This window comes from Cherax quadricarinatus, chromosome 57 (genome assembly GCF_038502225.1).
Source record: "Cherax quadricarinatus isolate ZL_2023a chromosome 57, ASM3850222v1, whole genome shotgun sequence".
Classification (NCBI taxonomy): Eukaryota; Metazoa; Arthropoda; class Malacostraca; order Decapoda; family Parastacidae; genus Cherax; species Cherax quadricarinatus.
The window spans coordinates 8,711,345-8,730,604 of record NC_091348.1 but is presented as its reverse complement, the minus strand read 5'-3'; the positions used below and the strand labels follow the sequence as shown (position 1 = coordinate 8,730,604).

General features: G+C 45.6%; 1 protein-coding gene across 1 annotated transcript in view; it reads left to right on the top strand.

Annotated features, from left to right (window-relative positions):
* Positions 1 to 3,060: 3,060 nt before the first annotated feature.
* LOC128693385 (fibroblast growth factor receptor 4) overlaps positions 3,061 to 19,260 on the top strand; it is a 144,303-nt gene continuing 128,103 nt past the window's right edge. The window contains exon 1 of the mRNA XM_070097279.1: positions 3,061 to 3,147. The gene's annotated coding sequence lies outside the window, so the exon portion shown is untranslated. The remainder of the gene's footprint in view (positions 3,148 to 19,260) is intronic.

Sequence of the window (19,260 nt, the reverse complement as noted above, 5' to 3'; positions counted from 1 at the left end):
ATGAGCACCAGATTGTATAAGCAGTTGGCATGTGTTCATGCCCTATGACCAAAGCTATTTAACCCATTCCCAGCATCTTCGAATGGCTCGGATAACCTCCAAAACTCTCAGGGGTGCAGCTTCAAGCGCTCAAAAAATGTGCCTCTTAATTTGACGAAGTGGAGAGTGAAATTCGAGTAGGTACAGATTTGTTCATCTTACGAGGAAAATTTCCAACTTAATCATGATCAAGATATATGCATATCTTTAAACCATCACATCATATCTTGTCAGACACAGCAACATCTTGGGATCTTGATACAGGGAATTCTTCAACTCTTGTCTACCCTATAGGCCTGACCTACTTAACACTAGTGGATTTTTCCACTGGCTGCCTCCGCCTACTACTGTTGCACCTCACCTGTCTGCAGTATGCGTATAAGGCACTTCTCCGCGCATATGATGTCGTCACTGTAGCTCCTACTCTCGACATCACAGTCTCCCTACGATTCCCGTTGAGGAGGGAAACCTCTGCCTGTTCGACGATGTTCGCACATTGTGTTAAAATCAAACCAGCCAGCGGTGTTATAAATGATTCCACTAAACTATCACTTGCTGCCGCTATAAGAACCTGCCTACATTTTAAATTCACAGCGATCCACTCACTCAAGGACTCCTTTATTATCGTCTGCGCCGACGACAATGAAGCGGCTAAACTTATGGACGACACTGCAATGAATACGTTGCGAGACCGACAATTCAACATATCACCGTCTGTTAGGTAAGACATATGCAACAGTTTTCTGTACTCGACTGAAGAAGCCTACTGTGTAGGCGAAACGTTTCGAAATAAAGATACCTAACTGTTGCATATGTGTCATATCACCGTCTCCCTCCTTGCTGACGAAACGTTCCGTTTTTGTTAAACAATTGGGTAAGATAATCACATCCTTACCAGCGGATGAACTGAAGACCTCTATGGAAGAACAGACACCTGGGCCTCTATAGACACCACCACACGAATTCCCAATGCCTCATCTATGATCAAAATCACCTTTTCAAACATAGATATGGCTACCCAAACGTTCTCTAATGGGCTAGCTATCTCATATTACCACATACATCCACGCCACATAGAACCTGAACGTTTCGCCCATTTCTCTCCCTGTTGGAACTGTTACTCTTATCAACACTCAACCAAGGACTGTTCCATTAAAGATAAAAAAAAGTTCTGTTCTACCTGTGGAAAAGAAGGTCATGACTTCAAAACTGCACCACCACAAATGCCACTGCAAGGGTACTCATCATACCCTTGCAGCTAAATGCCCACTACGAAAAGAAGTGATGTCGAAAAAAATTAAAGAAACCAAGAAGAATAGCCCCAAATCGCCGACATATGCCGCCATTTCAAAACTCCAGTCGGACACCACCAGAATTCTACAAGCACACAGCAATCATCTCTATCCAGCAACTCCCTGACGCTGCTCCCTCTTAAGGTGCTGTATTGCATGATGTATGCACACCTTGCAAATGCAGCAAACCCAGGCACATTCAACATTACAATTAACGAACTATTCCGTCTTAACATGCCGTCATTTAACTTTCCGGACTCGCCAACATCACAGGACTTCCTCAAGATTGTCCCAAACATCGTTAACTTCACATCGACTTCAGGCCCAAATCCTGACTCTGCCCCAAAAAACACTCCTGAACCACCCCCAATGACCACTACCACCTCTCAACAACCAGCCAGTCCGCATATACTCTAGATTCCCAGCCTCCTCTCGACACAATCACAGTAGAAACAATTGAACAAGAGTGATTAATGGTTTTGAAAACCGACAAGTTGTCGGTTTTCAAAACCATCCATCACATGGACGAAGACCTACTTCGACTAGTGGATGGTACCACTATGACCCCGCTTCCTCCTGCTTCGCCTCACCTGACTACAGTATATAAGCCACGTCTACGGCCCTATGCTGTACATTCTACAAGATTGATGGACTGAACACATCGACTCCAGGCTGAGGAACTACCTCAAACTCCTCCTCTCCTTACACCTTTCTGCTTTGTATTGGACTGATGAAGCCACTGTGTGGCGAAACGTTTCCTCAATAAAGATTCCCATATGTTGCATAAGTGTCTCAATCTTCAATTGAACAATAATTTTCTGACGAATCCGCCGACAGAGCAGATAGAGACGACTCCAGCACACCCTATTGGGAAAACCTTACTTTCTGCACCTCTCCTTCGAATGCTGACACCATGACCTGCTCTGAACTCTACAAAGGCCTCGGTGATGAAACAGTCAAGTATGCCTGCGAATCACCTCTTCACTTCACACTCACGCAAGTTCTTGACTTCATCAAGCCTCTTCGTTTCCCTTTTTCAACAAGACAACGCTATACCACCTCTCCAGGAGCAGCTTCAAGAAGTTTGCAAATGGCTCCACTGCGAACCTGCCTCCTCAACTACTAAAATAAACTCCCACATGTCTGCTGCCCTCTGATGGTCCTACCTGCCTGCCCTCTTCTGCAACCTGGAAACTTCCAGCTCTCAAGACTCAAGACCTCACCTACCACGAGACTGTTGCCTGCACAGCTTGATCTCTTCCTGTCTTTTCTGCAAGTCTCTCTCACGATCGTCTTAGCTGCTGGGTCAAGCCCTGGCTCTATTTCTACAACTACGAACACTCCTCTCCAGCACTATTCTTCGTCTGTCCCGTCTTCACCGCTCATCCCATTGGGATCTTAACTGCACTTGTTCGTTCGTTCGTTTGATCATATGATGTACTTTTCTCAAGACTGATGGACTGAACACATCGACTCCAGGCTGAAGGACTGATTACCTCAAACTCCTCCTCATCTTCCACCATTCTTCTCTGTAATGGACTGAAGAAGTCACTGACTGGCGAAAGATTCTCAAATGTTGCACAAGTGTCAGTCTTCAACATAACTGGTGATGTTTGAGGTTAACTGTTTTTTGTAGTCACCTTCTTTACTAAATTTAATATGGCTTTTGTGGAATATTTTCATCAGCCTTGTTAAACGTATAATAATATGGTCCTCCTTATTTCAGGTGAACCGGGAGACTGGGTACTGGGCACTGCTGCACCTCCACCTGAACCGGGAGACTGGGTACTGGGCACTGCTGCACCTCCACCTACTGGTGGGTAGATCGAAAGTATTTTTGTATTTCAACCAGATTTTAAGACCTCCTCAAAATTATTTAATATTCCATTTTTAAGCGTAATAAACAGTTATCAGTGAACTGATAGATCATACTCACCATCTTCAAAACAAAGGATGCCAAACCAGGGGAATTGTACTTGTCCTCTAGATTGGAGTACTGCTGTCTACCTGGAGAATATTCCGGGGATCAACGCCCCCGCGACCCGGTCCACGACCAGGCCTCCCGGTGGATCAGGGCCTGATCAACCAGGCTGTTACTGCTGGCCGCACGAAGTCCAACGTACGAACCACAGCCCGGCTGATCCGGCACTGACTTTAGGTATCTGTCCAGCTCTCTCTTGAAGGCAGCCAGGGGTTTATTGGTAATTCCCCTTATGTTTGGTGGAAGGCTGTTGAACAGTCTTGGGCCCCTGACACTTATGGTGTTTTCTCTTAGTGTACCAGTGATGCCCCTACTTTTAATTGGGGGTATTTTGCATCGCCTGCCCAGTCTTTTACTTTCGTAGGGAGTGATTTGTGTGTGCAGATTCGGGACCATTCCTTCCAAGATTTTCCAAGTGTAGATTATGATATATCTCTCCCTCCTGCGTTCCAACGAGTACAAGTCAAGTGCTTCCAAGCGTTCCCAGTAGTTAAGGTGCTTGACAGAACTTATACGTGCAGTAAAGGTTCTCTGTACACTCTCTAGATCTGCAATTTCACCTGCTTTGAATGGAGATGTTAATGTACAGCAGTATTCCAGCCTAGAGAGAACAAGTGATTTGAAAAGGATCATCATTCAAGGCCTGGCCCATGGCCGGGCTCCGAGAGTAGTGAAACTCTCGAAACTCTTCAAAGATATCAAAGGCTCGGGAAATTGCAGACGTGGAGAATATGCAGACAATCTTCACAGGTGGCACAGGTTCAATTAATCACTAAAGTTACTGGGAACATTTGACGTCCTTTTATCTGTATTCCTTGGGAAATTCTAGGATTGGTTCCTTATCTGCTCACACAAATCATTCCCCATGAAAGTAAGAGACTTGGCAGACGGTGCAAAATACCCCTAATGAAAAGCATGGGTACAGTGAGTAGAGTAAGGGAAAACTCAATAAGTGTGAAGGAACCAAGACCTTTCAACATTCTCTCTTCATACATAAGAGGCTGACTGTCTTCAAAAGAAAACTGGACAAGTTGCGTATGTCAGTGTCTGATCAGCTGAGCTGTGGTGTCTGGTTGATCAGGTCATCCACCGGGAAGTCCAGTCTGGGACCGGGCCGCGTGAGCCTTGACCCTCGGAATACTTCAGGTAGACTCCAGGTAGGTAGGACGGAAAATAAAACAGAGTAGGAAGGAACTGTATATTTCGACCTCAGAGGCCCTCTTCAACTGGGCTTCAACTTCAACACATCTCTGAGGCTGAAATATACAGAGGATTCCTTGGTCCCAAATCTACACACTGCCATAGCAACATACTGGAGTGAGAGAGATGGGAGGAAGTGTAAAATAAACCCAGTGAGGAGCAGGAGTGCTGTGGGGACAATAAGGGAATACTGTATCAACATCCGGAGTCCCAGACTTTTCAACATCTTACCAGAAGATATCAGAAACACTGCTGGAACAAGTGTTGAAGCCTTCAAGAGGAAACTAGACAAGTATCTTCACCAGGTGCCAGATCAACCAGGCTGTGATGGCTATGTGGGGCAGCGGGCCTCCAGCAGCAACAGCCTGGCTGATCAGGCGAGCACCAGACGAGCCTGGCCCATGGCCGGACTCAGAGAGTAGATATACTCTCGAAATTCTTCAAAGGTAAGGTAAGGTATTCTGTCTTTTAGGGATTTACCTGTTTGTCATTTAATTTTTGTTTGTGTTAGAGTACTGAGTTTTGAATTGATAAGTTCCTCAAGTCCTAGTCAGCCGGGCTGTAGTACATGTGTTGGATTTACCTGGTTGATCAGACTATCCACCGGGTGGCCTGCTCAGGGTCCGGGACTCGCGGCCCTTGACCCTTGGAAAACACTCCAGGTTTAACTCCAGGTAGGAAGGAAGGCAAAAAAGTAGGTAGGTAGGTAGTGTTCAATAAGTTTACCTGAACTCGCACATTGGTAGTCAGCCTTGTGTAATTATTCTGTTTCCGACCAACGAGCTCCTGCCTCTATTCGTTCATGGCTTCTCAGTGTTTTCTGTCCTAGCTACAGTTGAAACTGGATGGAGTTTTTGTCCTCCAGTACCTCCGTAGGGATTGTGATGTAGACCTGGTGTGGGGGAGGAGGTAGAGAATGATGAAGTAGGCCTGGTGTTATCATGGGCTCAGGTTAGGCCTGGCCATAATTATTACCGCCTCTCCAAACGTGTATATCACTAATCTAGTGCTCTCTCTTTCTCTCTCTCTCTCTCTCTCTTTCTTTCTCTCTCTCTCTCTCTCTCTCTCTCTCTCTCTCTCTCTCTCTCTCTCTCTCTCTCTCTCTCTTTCTCTTTCTCTTTCTCTCATATCTCATCTCTTCTCTTAAAAGATGTATCAGAGGTAAAGGTATGGCCCAGTTAATCTGGAACTTGTGACATTGTTAACTTCCGTATTGGAGACACAAGAGTCCTGGTAATAAGTGCATGAAAGTAGAGCCCTGCAGTAGGCCTACTGGCTCTTGCTTGGTCAGTTCTCACGCCCCAACCAGTCTCTCTCTCTCTCTCTCTCTCTCTCTCTCTCTCTCACTTAACTAGCTTTAAAAGTTAGAAAATTATTAGCTTAATGATCTTGCTAGTCAGCTCATTCCACGCGTGTAATGACGACACTTGTCTAGTACACTAGAAAGTGGTCCATTACCGGGATCTTTGTGAGTAGTAAATAAGTATTCACTGGAGTGGAAGAGACATACCTAGAAAGTACTTGAGGGCTGGTCCCAAACCTGCACACTGCCATAATATCATACTGGAGGGACAGATATGGAAGTGCTAAATAAACCCAGTGAAAATCAGAGGTTACCTGGAGGTTATGTTGAATTAGACACATGTGCAACTCTTGGGTATGTGATGAATGGTTTGAAAAACCGACAAGTTGAAGATTAAGACACTTATGCAGCATATGGGAATCTTTATTCAGGAAACGTTTCGCCACACAGTGGCGAAACTGTCAGACACTGCAGCATCATGGGATCTTGTTACAAAGAATTCTTCAACACTTGTTCAACCTTTGGACGAAGACCTACTTCGACTAGTGGATGGTACCACTATGACCCCGCCTCCTCCTGCTTCACTTCACCTCACTACAGTATATAAGCCACGTCTACGGCTCTATGCTGTACATTCTACAAGATTGATGGACTGAACACATCAACTCCAGGTTGAGGGACTGATTACCTCATTCTCCTCCTCTCCTTACGCCTTCTTTGTATTGGACTGATGAAGCCACTGTGTGGCGAAACGTTTCCTGAATAAAGATTCCCATATGCTGCATAAGTGTCTTAATCTTCAACTCTTGGGTATCTTTATTGAGGAAACGTTTCGCCACACAGTGGCTTCATCAGTCCATACAAAGGAGAAACTTGAAGAACAGGAGGAGAATGAGGTAATCAGTCTCTCAGCCTAGAGTCGATGTGGTCAGTCCATCAATCTAGAATAGATTGTCTCCATTCTATTCAAGATTGATGGACTGACCACATCGACTCTAGGCTGAGGGACTGATTACCTCATTCTCCTCCTGTTCTTCAAGTTTCTCCTTTGTATGGACTGATGAAGCCACTGTGTGGCGAAACGTTTCCTCAATAAAGATACCAAAGAGTTGCACATGTGTCTAATTCAACAACATGTCGGTTCTCTGAACCATTCATCTACAAACCTGGAGGTTATTCCGGGGATCAACGCCCCCGCGGCCCGGTCCATGACCAGGCCTCCCAATGGATCAGGGCCTGATCAACTAGGCTGTTACTGCTGGCCGCACGCAGTCCAACGTACGAGCCACAGCCCGGTTGAACCGGCACTGACTTTAGGTATCTGTCCAGCTCTCTCTTGAAGGCAGCCAGGGGTTTATTGGCAATTCCCCTAATGCTTGATGGGAGGCTGTTGAACAGTCTTGGGCCCCGGACACTTATGGTGTTTCCCCTTAGTGTACCAATGGCGCCCCTACTTTTTATTGGGGGCATTTTGCATCGCCTGCCCAGTCTTTTACTTTCGTAGGGAGTGATTTCTGTGTGCAGATTTGGGACCATTCCTTCCAAGATTTTTCCAAGTGTAGATTATGATATATATCTCCCTCCTGCGTTCCAACGAGTACAAGTCAAGTGCTTCCAAGCGTTCCCAGTAGTTAAGGTGCTTGACAGAACTTATACGTGCAGTAAAGGTTCTCTGTACACTCTCTAGATCTGCGATTTCACCTGCTTTGAATGGAGATGTTAATGTACAGCAGTATTCCAGCCTAGAGAGAAGTGATTTGAAAAGGATCATCATTGGCTTGGCATCTCTCGTTTTGAACGTTCTCATTATCCATCCTATCATTTTCTTTGCACGTGCGATTGTGGCACTGTTGTGATCCTTGAAGGTGAGATCCTCAGACATTACTACTCCCCGGTCCCTTACATTATTTTTCCACTCTATTGTATGGCCAGAGTCTGTAGTATACTCTGTTCTAATTATTATCTCCTCCAGTTTTCCATAACGGAGTAGTTGGAATTTGTCCTCATTGAACATCATATTGTTTACCGTTGCCCACTGGAAAACTTTGTTTATATATTCTTGGAGGTTAACCGCGTCCTCAGCAGATGACAGCCTCATGCAGATCCTAGTATCATCCGCAAAGGATGATACGGTGCTGTGATGCATATCTCTGTTTATGTCTGATATGAGAATAAGGAATAAGATGGGGGCGAGTACTGTGCCTTGTGGAACAGAGCTCTTCACTATGGCAGCCTCCGATTTAACTGTGTTGACCTTACTCTCTGTGTTCGATTTGTTAGGAAGTTGAAGATCCATCTCCCCACTTTCCCAGTTATTCCTTTAGCACGTATTTTATGGGCTATTACACCATGATCGCATTTGTCAAATGCTTTTGCAAAGTGCTCTGGGCAAAGTGCAGTGGGCACAATAATGGTACACCGTATCATCATCCATGGCTCCAGACTATTCAACATCTTGCCAGAAAATATCAGAAATACTGCTGGGACAAGTGTAGAAGTCTTCAAGAGGAAACTGGCCAAGTATCTTCAAAAGATGGGTTCTAAGACTCACTTGCCATGTTAAGTAAAAGGACACAAATGCAACTAATGTGACATTTTATAGTGGCAACGTTTCACTCTCCAGGAGCTTTGTCAAGTCCTGGAGAGCGAACAGTTGCCACTATAAAATGTTACATTAGTTGCATTTGTGTCCTTTTACTGAACATATTGTTGGTAATTCTACCACTTGCCGTGGGTTCACGTCCCACCCGTTACGGGATTTGTTTACAATTGTGCTATTTACGGTTTCTTCAGTCACTCATTATATCTTGCATCTTGTAATTTTTCCTTGTCACCTGCAGAGTTGATATTTTAATGCTGGCACACAAGGAAACCCTTGTTAATAATTTAGAAATTACAGAGGAACTCGGCACAAGCGACCACAAATCAATTACCTTTAGCATTGAATGGAAGTATGATAGGAACAACTCGGTAACGGTCCCAGATTTCCGCTAAGCAGATTGCAATGGGCTTAAAGAACACTTATCTGTTGATTGGGGTAACGAAGAGAGCTATCAGTATGACAGCTTTCTAGACACTATACATGCTGTGATGAATGGTTTTGAAAACCGACAAGTTGAAAATTGAGACATTTATGCAACATATGGGAATCTTTATTGAGGAAACGTTTCGCCACACAGTGGCTTCATCAGTCCAATACAAAGCAGAAAGGTGTAAGGAGAGGAGGAGTTTGATGTAATCAGTCCCTCAGCCTAGAGTCGATGTGTTCAGTTCATCAATCTTGTAGAATGTACAGCATAGGACCCTAGACGTGGCTTATATGAGGAAATGGTATGGTGATATATATATACTTCGCCTCGCCTGACTACAGTATATAAGCCACGTCTACGGCCCTGTGTGTAGTATTAACAGGAGAGACTATGTGATGGCAGGGTTTACTGTTTTCAGGAGGATTCTTGCTAAGACTTCAGAGATGGTGAAGTCTTAGCAAGTCCCTAAGCACATAACAGAGAATGAACATTGAAACAGGCCTTCTCTATCCAGCCTCCAATAGAAATATTTGTCTAATCTATTTTTATGTTACCCAAGTAATAGCTTTTATATCCTTTTACGAGTTAATTTGTTCTAACATGTTGTATTACTACTACCACTAGTATTGCACCTCACTCTTGAGCCTATATATATCCTCTGTGTCCATGTAACTGCTTGACAAAGCTCCTGGAGAGCGAAACGTTGCCACAGTAAAAATGTGACATTAGTTGCACTTGTGTTCTTTTACAGTGTTCCTCGATTGTTATGTTCTTATGTGGGATGTTAGGTAAGACACATGTGCGACAGTTAGGTATCTTTATTTTGAAACGTTTCGCCTAGACAGTAGGCTTCTTCAGTCGAGTACAGAAAAGTTGATAGAAGCAGAGGAGACGTGAAGACGATGTAATCAGTCCATCACCCTTGAAGTTTTGAGGTGGTCAGTCCCTCAGTCTGGAGAAGAATATTGTTCCATAGTCTGAAACAATATGGAGTTGAAGTATGTATGTATGTTCGCCAAGACCATAGTCCTGGCACGGGTCTCAATCTTGCGATGACCCGTCTCTGGCTCCCGAGGGAGAAAGGTTTCTACAATGATGCGACATATGCTGCTCAAGCACTCTTCTGGTTAGTTCGTCTAGTGCATTTCGTAAGCGACAACAACATATGTACTCCTAACTGTAGACACTAGCGAGGAGGAGGATATGTCGTTATCACGAGCAACAGCTTGTCTGGTTCGTTGACTCCATGGTACACTAGTGTGGCCGCAGTCATCTCTGGGCCCTCTTCGGGAGGGGATATCAGTGCTAGTTGCCTGCGGAGTGCCTCAGTAACTTTGCACTCTAGAAGATAGTGTTAGGGTTGCGCTGGACAACGTGCTGGCAGTACTGGCACATCTCCTACTCAGCCTTGTCTACCATCATCTTGGCTGTGGGAAAGCCCAAACGAAGCCGATGGGGGTACACTACTCTGGACCAGCTTCTATCATATGGAGGGGGTTCTCCCTGAGTCACTCCTCGGTACCACTGTTGAGATGGGGTATCACCTAAGACCTCTCCCATAAGTTTCATGGCTCTGGCAGCCACCAGTTTGGTCTGTCGTAGGCTGATGGGGACAGCAATCCCAACATATGGATAGTCTGTGGCTGCCTTGGCTGCGTCATCTGCCGCCTCATTTCCCCGGATGCCAGCATGGCTGGGGATCCAGTTCAATGTCGATCTTTTACCCTGAACTTCTAAGGCTGTCATTATGCTCAGGATCGATATGATGAGGTGAACATTGTCCTGTGGTTGAGGATGGGAAAGGGGATTGATTGCAGAGATGGAATCAGCATGTATGGCAGGTCGGAGTCGATGTTGTAGGGCATGTGGCAATGCCTGCTGAATCGCCACCAGCTCAAATTGAAGGATCGCGCAGTTGTCAGGGAGTCGCCAGCCTTGTGTGCGACCATTGTGGTACAGTCCAGCTGCTGCTCTCATCCTGTCAAAGTCGACAGAACCATCTGTGAAATACACTGCACATGTGCCTCCCTCTGCCAGTGCCATGCTTGTCTCAGCATGATTGCTGAGGGTGTCTTGACTGCAGAGACGCTTAGAGATGGGTGATGGCATGACGCAAACATCGGCTGGATCTGGGTGCCAGGGAGATTGTGGATGATACCCAGCAACAGGAAAGTCACAACTCTTCTCAAGGAGTAGTCGTATAGGCAGCAGCTTCCGCCCAGCAGCACAAAACGAACGAATCTAGGAGTAGTCCGTGAAGAGAGTTGGATCTTGTGTCATGGTTGTCAATATCCGTCTCCTTAGTGGGGTACCTTGCTGCTGGTGCAGAATCGTGGCTACTTTGCAGGCGTTTATGTATGTTACTCTGTCAGCCAGGGAAGGAAGCCGGGTCTCAGATCTGAGACATACTGTATTGGTCCAGATGGGGGCCCCAAGAATAGTTCTTATCGCCTGGTTTTGTATGACCTCCATCCTTTGCCTGCTCTGCTGGAAGAGTTGAGCTAACGCTGGTGCACCGTTGTCAGTGAGCAAGCATATAGCTTGTATATAGTACAAGTGAAGTACATCTTTGCTCGCCCCTGCACGGTGCCTCGTCATGGCTCTCATGGCATTGAGTCGGAGTAGGGCACGGGATCTGACATACTCGGCCTGTTTCTGAAAGATCAGCTTTTTATCAGATTCCCAAGTATAGGTAGGAGCCTGTCCACTCAAGTTCTATATCCTGGATACGTAATCTATTCACAGGATCTGGTCCCTTGAACATCATTGCAAGAGATTTCTCGGCCAAGATCTTGAGGCCTAGTTCCTTGCAAGACTGCATAATTAGGTCCAAAGCTTTCTGGGCCTGTCGCTCCAAATTGCCTTTCCCATTCACTACGAGGGCAAGATCATCAGCATAGCTGAGGAGCTGTGTACCACTATGAAAGGGAAGGCTCACAAATTCCTGCATAAGGACGTTAAACAGGGTGGGACTGATCACACCTCCTTGTGGCATGCTGTTTTCCAGCGTTTTAAAGGAAGAGTAGTGTCCCTGAAAGCTGACACAGGCCTGCCTGCCCCTAAGGTAGGACTCTATCCAGGCCAGGAGGCGTCCTTTGATTCCCTTTCGAGCTAGTATTGCTAGAATTGCTGTGGAGCTGGCTAGCTGAAATGCCTTCTCAAGGTCGAGGTAGCCGACGATACTAGGTTTTTTGTTGCTATCAGCAATTTGGCTTAGTAGAGTGGTTATGCACTCTGCTGTACTCACTCCTTTGGTGAAGCCAAATATGTGATGATGACGGGGTCCAAGTTTCCATAGGAGACAGTTTAACACCATCCTCTCAGCAGTCTTGGCTAAACATCTGGTCAGCGATATGGGTCTCATACTGCCTGGGTCCTTGGGCTTTGGAATTGGTTCAATGGTAGCCTTCTTCCAAGCTGCTGGGAGTGTCCCGGCTCTACACGACTTGTTTTTGACATTTAGTATTGCCTCCTGTCCACTCTGCTCAGCCCGTGCAATCATGGAGTACGTAACACCATCGATGCCCAGGGTGGTGTCACCTGTGTTCTTAATGGCACGTCGGAGTTCCAAGTCCATGAAGTCTTCATCAGTCACATATTCTGACTCTCATGCAGCTTGTATCGTTAACTGGCGTTGTGAGAGAAGATCCGTCTGTATATTCCAGATGTCCTGTGAGAGCTGAGTGGAGGCTTCCCTGGAAGTAAAAAGCTCCATTAGTTTCTCAGCTTCCTGGGATGGGTTCGGGTGTGTTGGTGGCCTCGGCTTGCTCTTGCCAGTTGCTATGTTGAGCTTGCCCCATATCTCAGATAAGGTGGTGTGATGCCCGAATGTTGAGCACCACTCCAGCCATTTCTCAGTTTTTACTCTGAGAGACTGCGGGCATGCTGCACAATGGCTCTCAGAGTATTCCTGTTCTCTGCCATAGGGTAACGCCTGTATAGCTTCCTAAAAGAGTTGATGCGGTGGTTCTGCTCCCGCACCTCGTCGTTGTAGAACCACCAGTCTCTTAAGTGAGTGTGTCCTGCGGACTTCTTTGGAATTGCACACTCAGCTGCCTGGATGAGAACAGTGATTAGCTCCTGTTCAGCCGTATCACAGTCTTCAGATAGTGTATGTGGACCACCAGTCATGAAGATACTCCTGGAACACCTTCCAGTTGGCCCTCTTTATGTCCCATCTAGGAGGCAGCACAACTGTGGGAGGCCTGTTGATGTTGAAGGTGGTGATGACTGCAAAGTGGTCACTGACAAGGTGAGGATGAGTTTCCCATGTGGCTCCTGCTGCGAGTTGTCTTGACCAGAAGGTAAGGTCGAGGCAGCCACCCAACAGGTGTGTGGGGTCTCCATTGTTTAGCAACTTTACCTCTGGAATATCGTGTAGGAGCATTGCTGTGTGTCTGCCAGCAGCATTGCTTGCTGAGTGAGAGTGCAGCATTGGGTGATGTGCGTTGAAATCTCCACCCACAATAATACACTCAGTGCGTGCTAGCGCGAGGAGCTCTGCAATGTCTGTCGAGGGTGTGTCTTGGGTTCTTGTAGATGTTATAGATGGTAATGGGCACCCCAGGTATGTGTGCAAGGATGGCCTGTACCTCGACATCCTCCCCACAGTCCACAGGGTTGGCTATAACCTCGTGAGGTATTGTATCAGATACAAATACAGCTGTGCCTCTGCAGCGAATGCCCGCATCCATGTGCCGAAAATACCCAGCAAAACTGGGTAGTCTTGGGCAGATTGTCGGGACAGTCAGAGTTTCTTGTAGCAAGACGATGTCAACCCGATCCCAAATTACTGCCTCCAGCAAGAGGTGCTGTTTGCCCCTCAGGCCCTGAATGTTCCATTGTAGGACCTTGAGGGTGTGATTTGGTACTGAAGTTATTCCATCGCTGTTGTTTCCTGAGCTGGGGACTGAGCTCTGCCTGCTCTGAGAACCTGCAAATTCATGGTGTCCACCGTCTCCTCCTCGGTCAGTAAGCACACTCAGGAGCATACTGACCATCTGCCGGAATATGCTCTGTTCCATGGAGTTGATTGTGTTGCAAATAATATCTGTGAATGCCTTGATGAGTGCTATGAGATCCTTCCTGGTGAGGGCCTGTGTTGGCACTGGGTTCGAAGCAGTGGATATTACCTGGGCTGTTGTGGTCTGTAGGGACTACTGAGGGTTGGATTTCTTTATTGTGTGCACCATGGTCTGTTGCTGTTTACCAGGTTGGGTAGCCGGCATCTGCTGGTGAGGTTCCAGGGGAGCCTGCGAAGTGGCTGTGCCGGGCAAGGAGAGCCTGCGCTGTCGTGCTATGGCCGATGGGGGCTCGTTTAGTGCCGTCTGCTGATCGTGTTGATGACATGTTCCCTGTTGACGCCTCCTGTTTCTCTTGTTTTTGTTTCTTCGTTGAGGAAGAGGGGCAGGAGGCTCCTGTCCATGACACCTGGTTGTGGCTTCGAGAGTTGAGAATTCCTGGGCATTGAGTTGGGTGACCTGATGAGAGGTCTGAGGTATGGCAGGGTTCTCTGCACCCATCGTCTGCTGAGAGTGATGATCTGTCATAGCCTGCTGCCGAGTTTTTGGTGTCTTCCAGGCTCCTTGAATTCTGGCAAGCCTCTCGGGGCATCGTGGATTCCGGGCATGGTGTTTCTGCCTGCAGTTTGGGCATTGTGGAGTGGGTGGCGATGCATTTTTCAGCTTGGTGATGCATTCCTCGGTAGGGTGGTGCTGGCTGCAGACACCGCAGATTACTCTGTTTGGACAGAGTGCACCCAGGTGTCCATAACGTTGGCACTTGAAACAACGAACTGGTTCTGCCGTGAAGGTCCTGACGTCATACCTGCCCCAAGAACCGAGATCCAGCTGGGATGGTAGTGGTCCTATATGCTGTATGAGGACCTGTCGGGTTGGAGCATTGCCTGCCATCTTTGCCTTGAGACGTTGAGCTGACACCACACTGGGGTGAGCTGCTACTGCCTCGATAGGCATCATCAGCGGGTATCGCATCACTACACCCTTGGTGATCTTCTGCCGAGAGTCCAGTTGCTCCAGAGTGAAGGAGTGATCTGTCTCCATGACTCTCTTCAAGGTGGTGTACATTTCCTTGTTGAGAGGAGTCAGTACTGGTTCTCCCCTCAAGTTGAACCATATCTTGAACTTCAGGTTGTGGTGCGATTCCAGGTATGAAACAATGCCATAGTGGGTTCCGTGGTCCCCGTAAGACTTCACCTTGAATTTTCCAGGTCGGTCGAGCTGGTTTGCCTGATCCTTGGACGGATGGCGCTTCTTGTTTTTGTTCACAGTGATCCATCCTTCTTGGTTCTAGGGGGGTGGGGTGTTTATTTTCTCCCCCGTTTCCATATTTGTTGGCTCCATGATTGAAACTGGCTCTTCCTCTGCCTCTGATGACAGGGAGTGGTCTCGCAACTTCTTCGCTAGAATTGCATCCCACATTTCCAGATCTGAGTCCTCCATCGTGTTCATTGAGCATCGTGGCCTCTTCGGCAGAAGCCATGTGCCTATCTAGTGATAAGGTAGTGTACTCCGTGAACTGAGTGTATGAACTCTACTCAGGATGGAGCCTTATATACCGCCAGGAGGCGAGATGAAGGCCATTAGTAGAGGTAAGAATGTAGTCGTTGGGAGGTCACGTTCCTCTCAAATCTAGCCATTCTCACTAGTTGAAGTTGTCCAAGTTTTTTTTTTTTATTCTGTACCAAGATACCATTGTGTTGCAGTGTCTGACGGAGTGAACAACAAAGTGGTATAAAATACCGACAAGTTGTTAGGTAAGACACATATGCAACAATTAGGTATCTTTATTTCGAAACGTTTCGCCTACACAGTAGACTTCTTCAGTCGAGTACAGAAAAGTTAATAGAAGCAGAAGAGACGTGAAGACGTCAGACACTGCATCTCACCTCCTGGCGGTATATAAGGCTCCATCCTGTCACTTCAACTCCATATTGTTTCAGACTATGGAACAATACTCTTCTCCAGACTGAGGGACTGACCACCTCAAAACTTCAAGGGTGATGGACTGATTACATCGTCTTCACGTCTCTTCTGCTTCTATCAACTTTTCTGTACTCGACTGAAGAAGCCTACTGTTTAGACGAAAAGTTTCGAAATAGATACCTAACTGTTGCATGTGTGTCTTACCTAACAACTTTGATGTTCACTCTTATGTGGGATAGCGATGAAGTTTCTTGTCAAGGGGTTCAACTATGTTATAGAAGCTGTTGTTCTGGTTGAAGTTGTTGGATATACAGATAAGTGATGATTGCAGGATTCTGCAGTATTGAGTGTTTTCTCTGGCGACAAGTCTTGCGTTTCTGTAGATGATTAAATGGTTGTGTGAATTTCAGTGTTGAACACAGGCATTCCTTAGATCGTCAGATCTGCCTGCGTACCGGTGTTCTGAAATAAGTGTTTGGAGGTCTATGGATGTTTCACCGACGTATAATTTGCTGCTGTCATTACAAGGGATTGTGTATACCCCTGCAGAGGATTGAAGCTTGTCTTGTCTATCACAGGTAATGTCCTTGATGGTGGTGGATGTGCAAGTAGATACTTGGAATGAGGTTTTGGAGAAGATGTTGGAAACGTGTTTGGTAATGAAATTGGTGGGGAGGGCTATATATCTCTTCTCAGCAGTGTCTTCTCTGGGTGTGTTAAAGATGTTTAATGCCTGTCGTCTGCAGTCTCTAGTAAAGTGATGATAGTGAAGTTTACAGAATATTTGTTCAATAAGAGAGTATTCTTCAAGGAACTCACTGCTGCAGATTATAAATACACGTAGGAAAAAGCCTATAATTACACCACGTTTAGTTTTGGTGTCGTGGTGAGAGTAGAATACACAACCCGCACATAGAAGAGAGAACATAATATAAGAAAGGAGGAACACTGCAGCAGGCCCGTTGGCCCGTACCAGGCAGGTCCTTTACAATCCTTCCCACTAACAAAATATTTGCCCAACCCAATTAGCAATGCTATGCAAGTCTCACTCAAATCCAACCCCTCTCACATATGTATTTATCTAACCTAAATTTGAAACTACCCAACGTTTTAGCTTCAATAACCCTAATAGGTAGACTGTTCCACTCATCAACTACCCTATTTCCAAACCAGTACTTTCCTATATCCTTTCGAAATCTAAACTTATCCAATTTGAATCCATCATTGTGGGTTCTTTCTTGAAGGAATATCCTCAAAACCTTATTTATATCCCCTTTGTTAATACCCATCTTCCACTTAAACACTTCGATCATGTCTCCCCTCATTCTTCGTCTTACAAGTGAATGTAGTTTAAGAGTCTTCAACCGTTCTTCATACGGAAGATTTCTAATGCTATGTATTAATTTGGTCATTCTACACTGGATGTTTTCTAGCGAATTTATATCCATTCTGTAATATGGAGACCAGAACTGAGCTGCGTAATCTAGGTGAGGCCTTACTAATGATGTATAAAGCTGTAAAATAACCGCTGGACTTATGTTCCTTACACATCTTGATATAAATCCCAGTAATCTGTTTGCTTTGTTACGTACGCATAAGCACTGCTGTCTTGGTTTAGTTAAGGTTACTGCTTACCATAACTCCCAAATCCTTTTCGCAATCTGTATGGCTAAGTTCTATGTTATTTAACTGATAAGTACTAGGGTTATGGACACTCCCGAGCTTCAGAACCTTCCATTTATCTACATTGAACTGCATCTGCTACTTTTCTGACCAGGAATTGAGTTTGTCTAAATCCTCCTGAAGTTCCGTGACTTCTACATTTGAATCAATTATCCTACCTATCTTTGTGTCGTCGGCGAATTTGCTCATATCACTAGTAATTCCCTCATCAAGGTCATTGATATATATTATAAACAACAACGGGCCCAAGACTGATCCCTGTGGAACGCCACTTGTTACAGATCCCCACTCGGATTTAACCCCATTTAGCATACTCTCTGCTTCCTATTGGTGAGCTATGACTCGATCCATGACAGCAATTTTCCCCCAGTGCCATGAGCAGCCACTTTCTTTAACAGTTTCTGATGTGGCACTATCAAAAGCCTTACTAAAATCTAAATAAGTAATATCGAATTCTTTATTATGATCATAAGAACATAAGAACATAAGAACGAAGGAACACTGCAGAAGGCCTACTGGCCCATGCGAGGCAGGTCCAAGTCTCCTACCGGCTTAAGCCAATGCACCCAACCTAGTCAGGTCAGGTCACATTGACTTAAGGGAGGAACACGGCAACCGACCTGGTAGCACAAGCTATCAGGTCTAACTCACACCCACCCACATCCACTCATGTATTTATCCAACCTATTTTTAAAGCTACACAACGTTCTGGCCTCTATAACGGTACTTGGGAGTTTGTTCCACTCATCCACAACTCTATTGCCAAACCAGTACTTTCCTATATCCTTCCTGAATCTGAATTTTTCCAACTTAAAACCATTGCTGCGAGTCCTGTCTAGGCTAGATATTTTCAGCACACTATTTACATCCCCTTTATTTATTCCTGTCTTCCATTTATACACCTCAATCATATCTTCCCTAATTCTACGTCTTTCTAGAGAGTGCAGATTCAGGGCCCTTAGTCTATCCTCATAGGGAAGGTTTCTGATACATGGGATCAACTTTGTCATCCTCCTTTGTACATTTTCCAGAGAATTTATATCCATTCTGTAATAAGGTGACCAAAACTGTGCAGCATAATCTAAATGAGGCCTAACCAAGGATGTATAGAGTTGAAGAACAACCTGAGGACTCCTATTATTTATGCTTCTTGATATGAAGCCAAGGATTCTATTAGCGTTATTGCGAACACTTATGCACTGTTGTCTTGGTTTCAGATTACTGCTAACCAGAACTCCTAAATCTTTTTCGCAATCCGTAATATTAAGATCTACATTATTTAGTTTATATGTGGCATGATTATTGTCCTGTCCAACATTTAGAACTTTGCATTTGTCTATATTAAACTGCATCTGCCACTTCTCCGACCACTGCATCAGTCTATTCAAATCTTCCTGGAGTGCTCGAATGTCCTCGTCAGAATGAATTCGACGGCCTATTTTGGTGTCATCGGCAAACTTGCCGATGTCGCTCTTTATGCCCTCATCTATGTCGTTTATGTAGATTGTGAACAGCAGGGGGCCCAACACTGACCCCTGTGGAACACCGCTCGTGACACTTCCCCACTCTGATTTCTCCCCATTTATGCAAACTCTCTGCTGCCTATTTGTCAACCATGCCTCTATCCAGGAAAAAATTTCTCCTCCTATTCCATGTGCTTTAATTTTCCTCAATAGTCTCTGATGTGGGACCCTGTCAAAAGCCTTACTGAAGTCCATATACACAATATCATATTCATTACCATGATCTACCTCCTCAAATACCTTAGTGAGAAAAGTTAATAAATTCG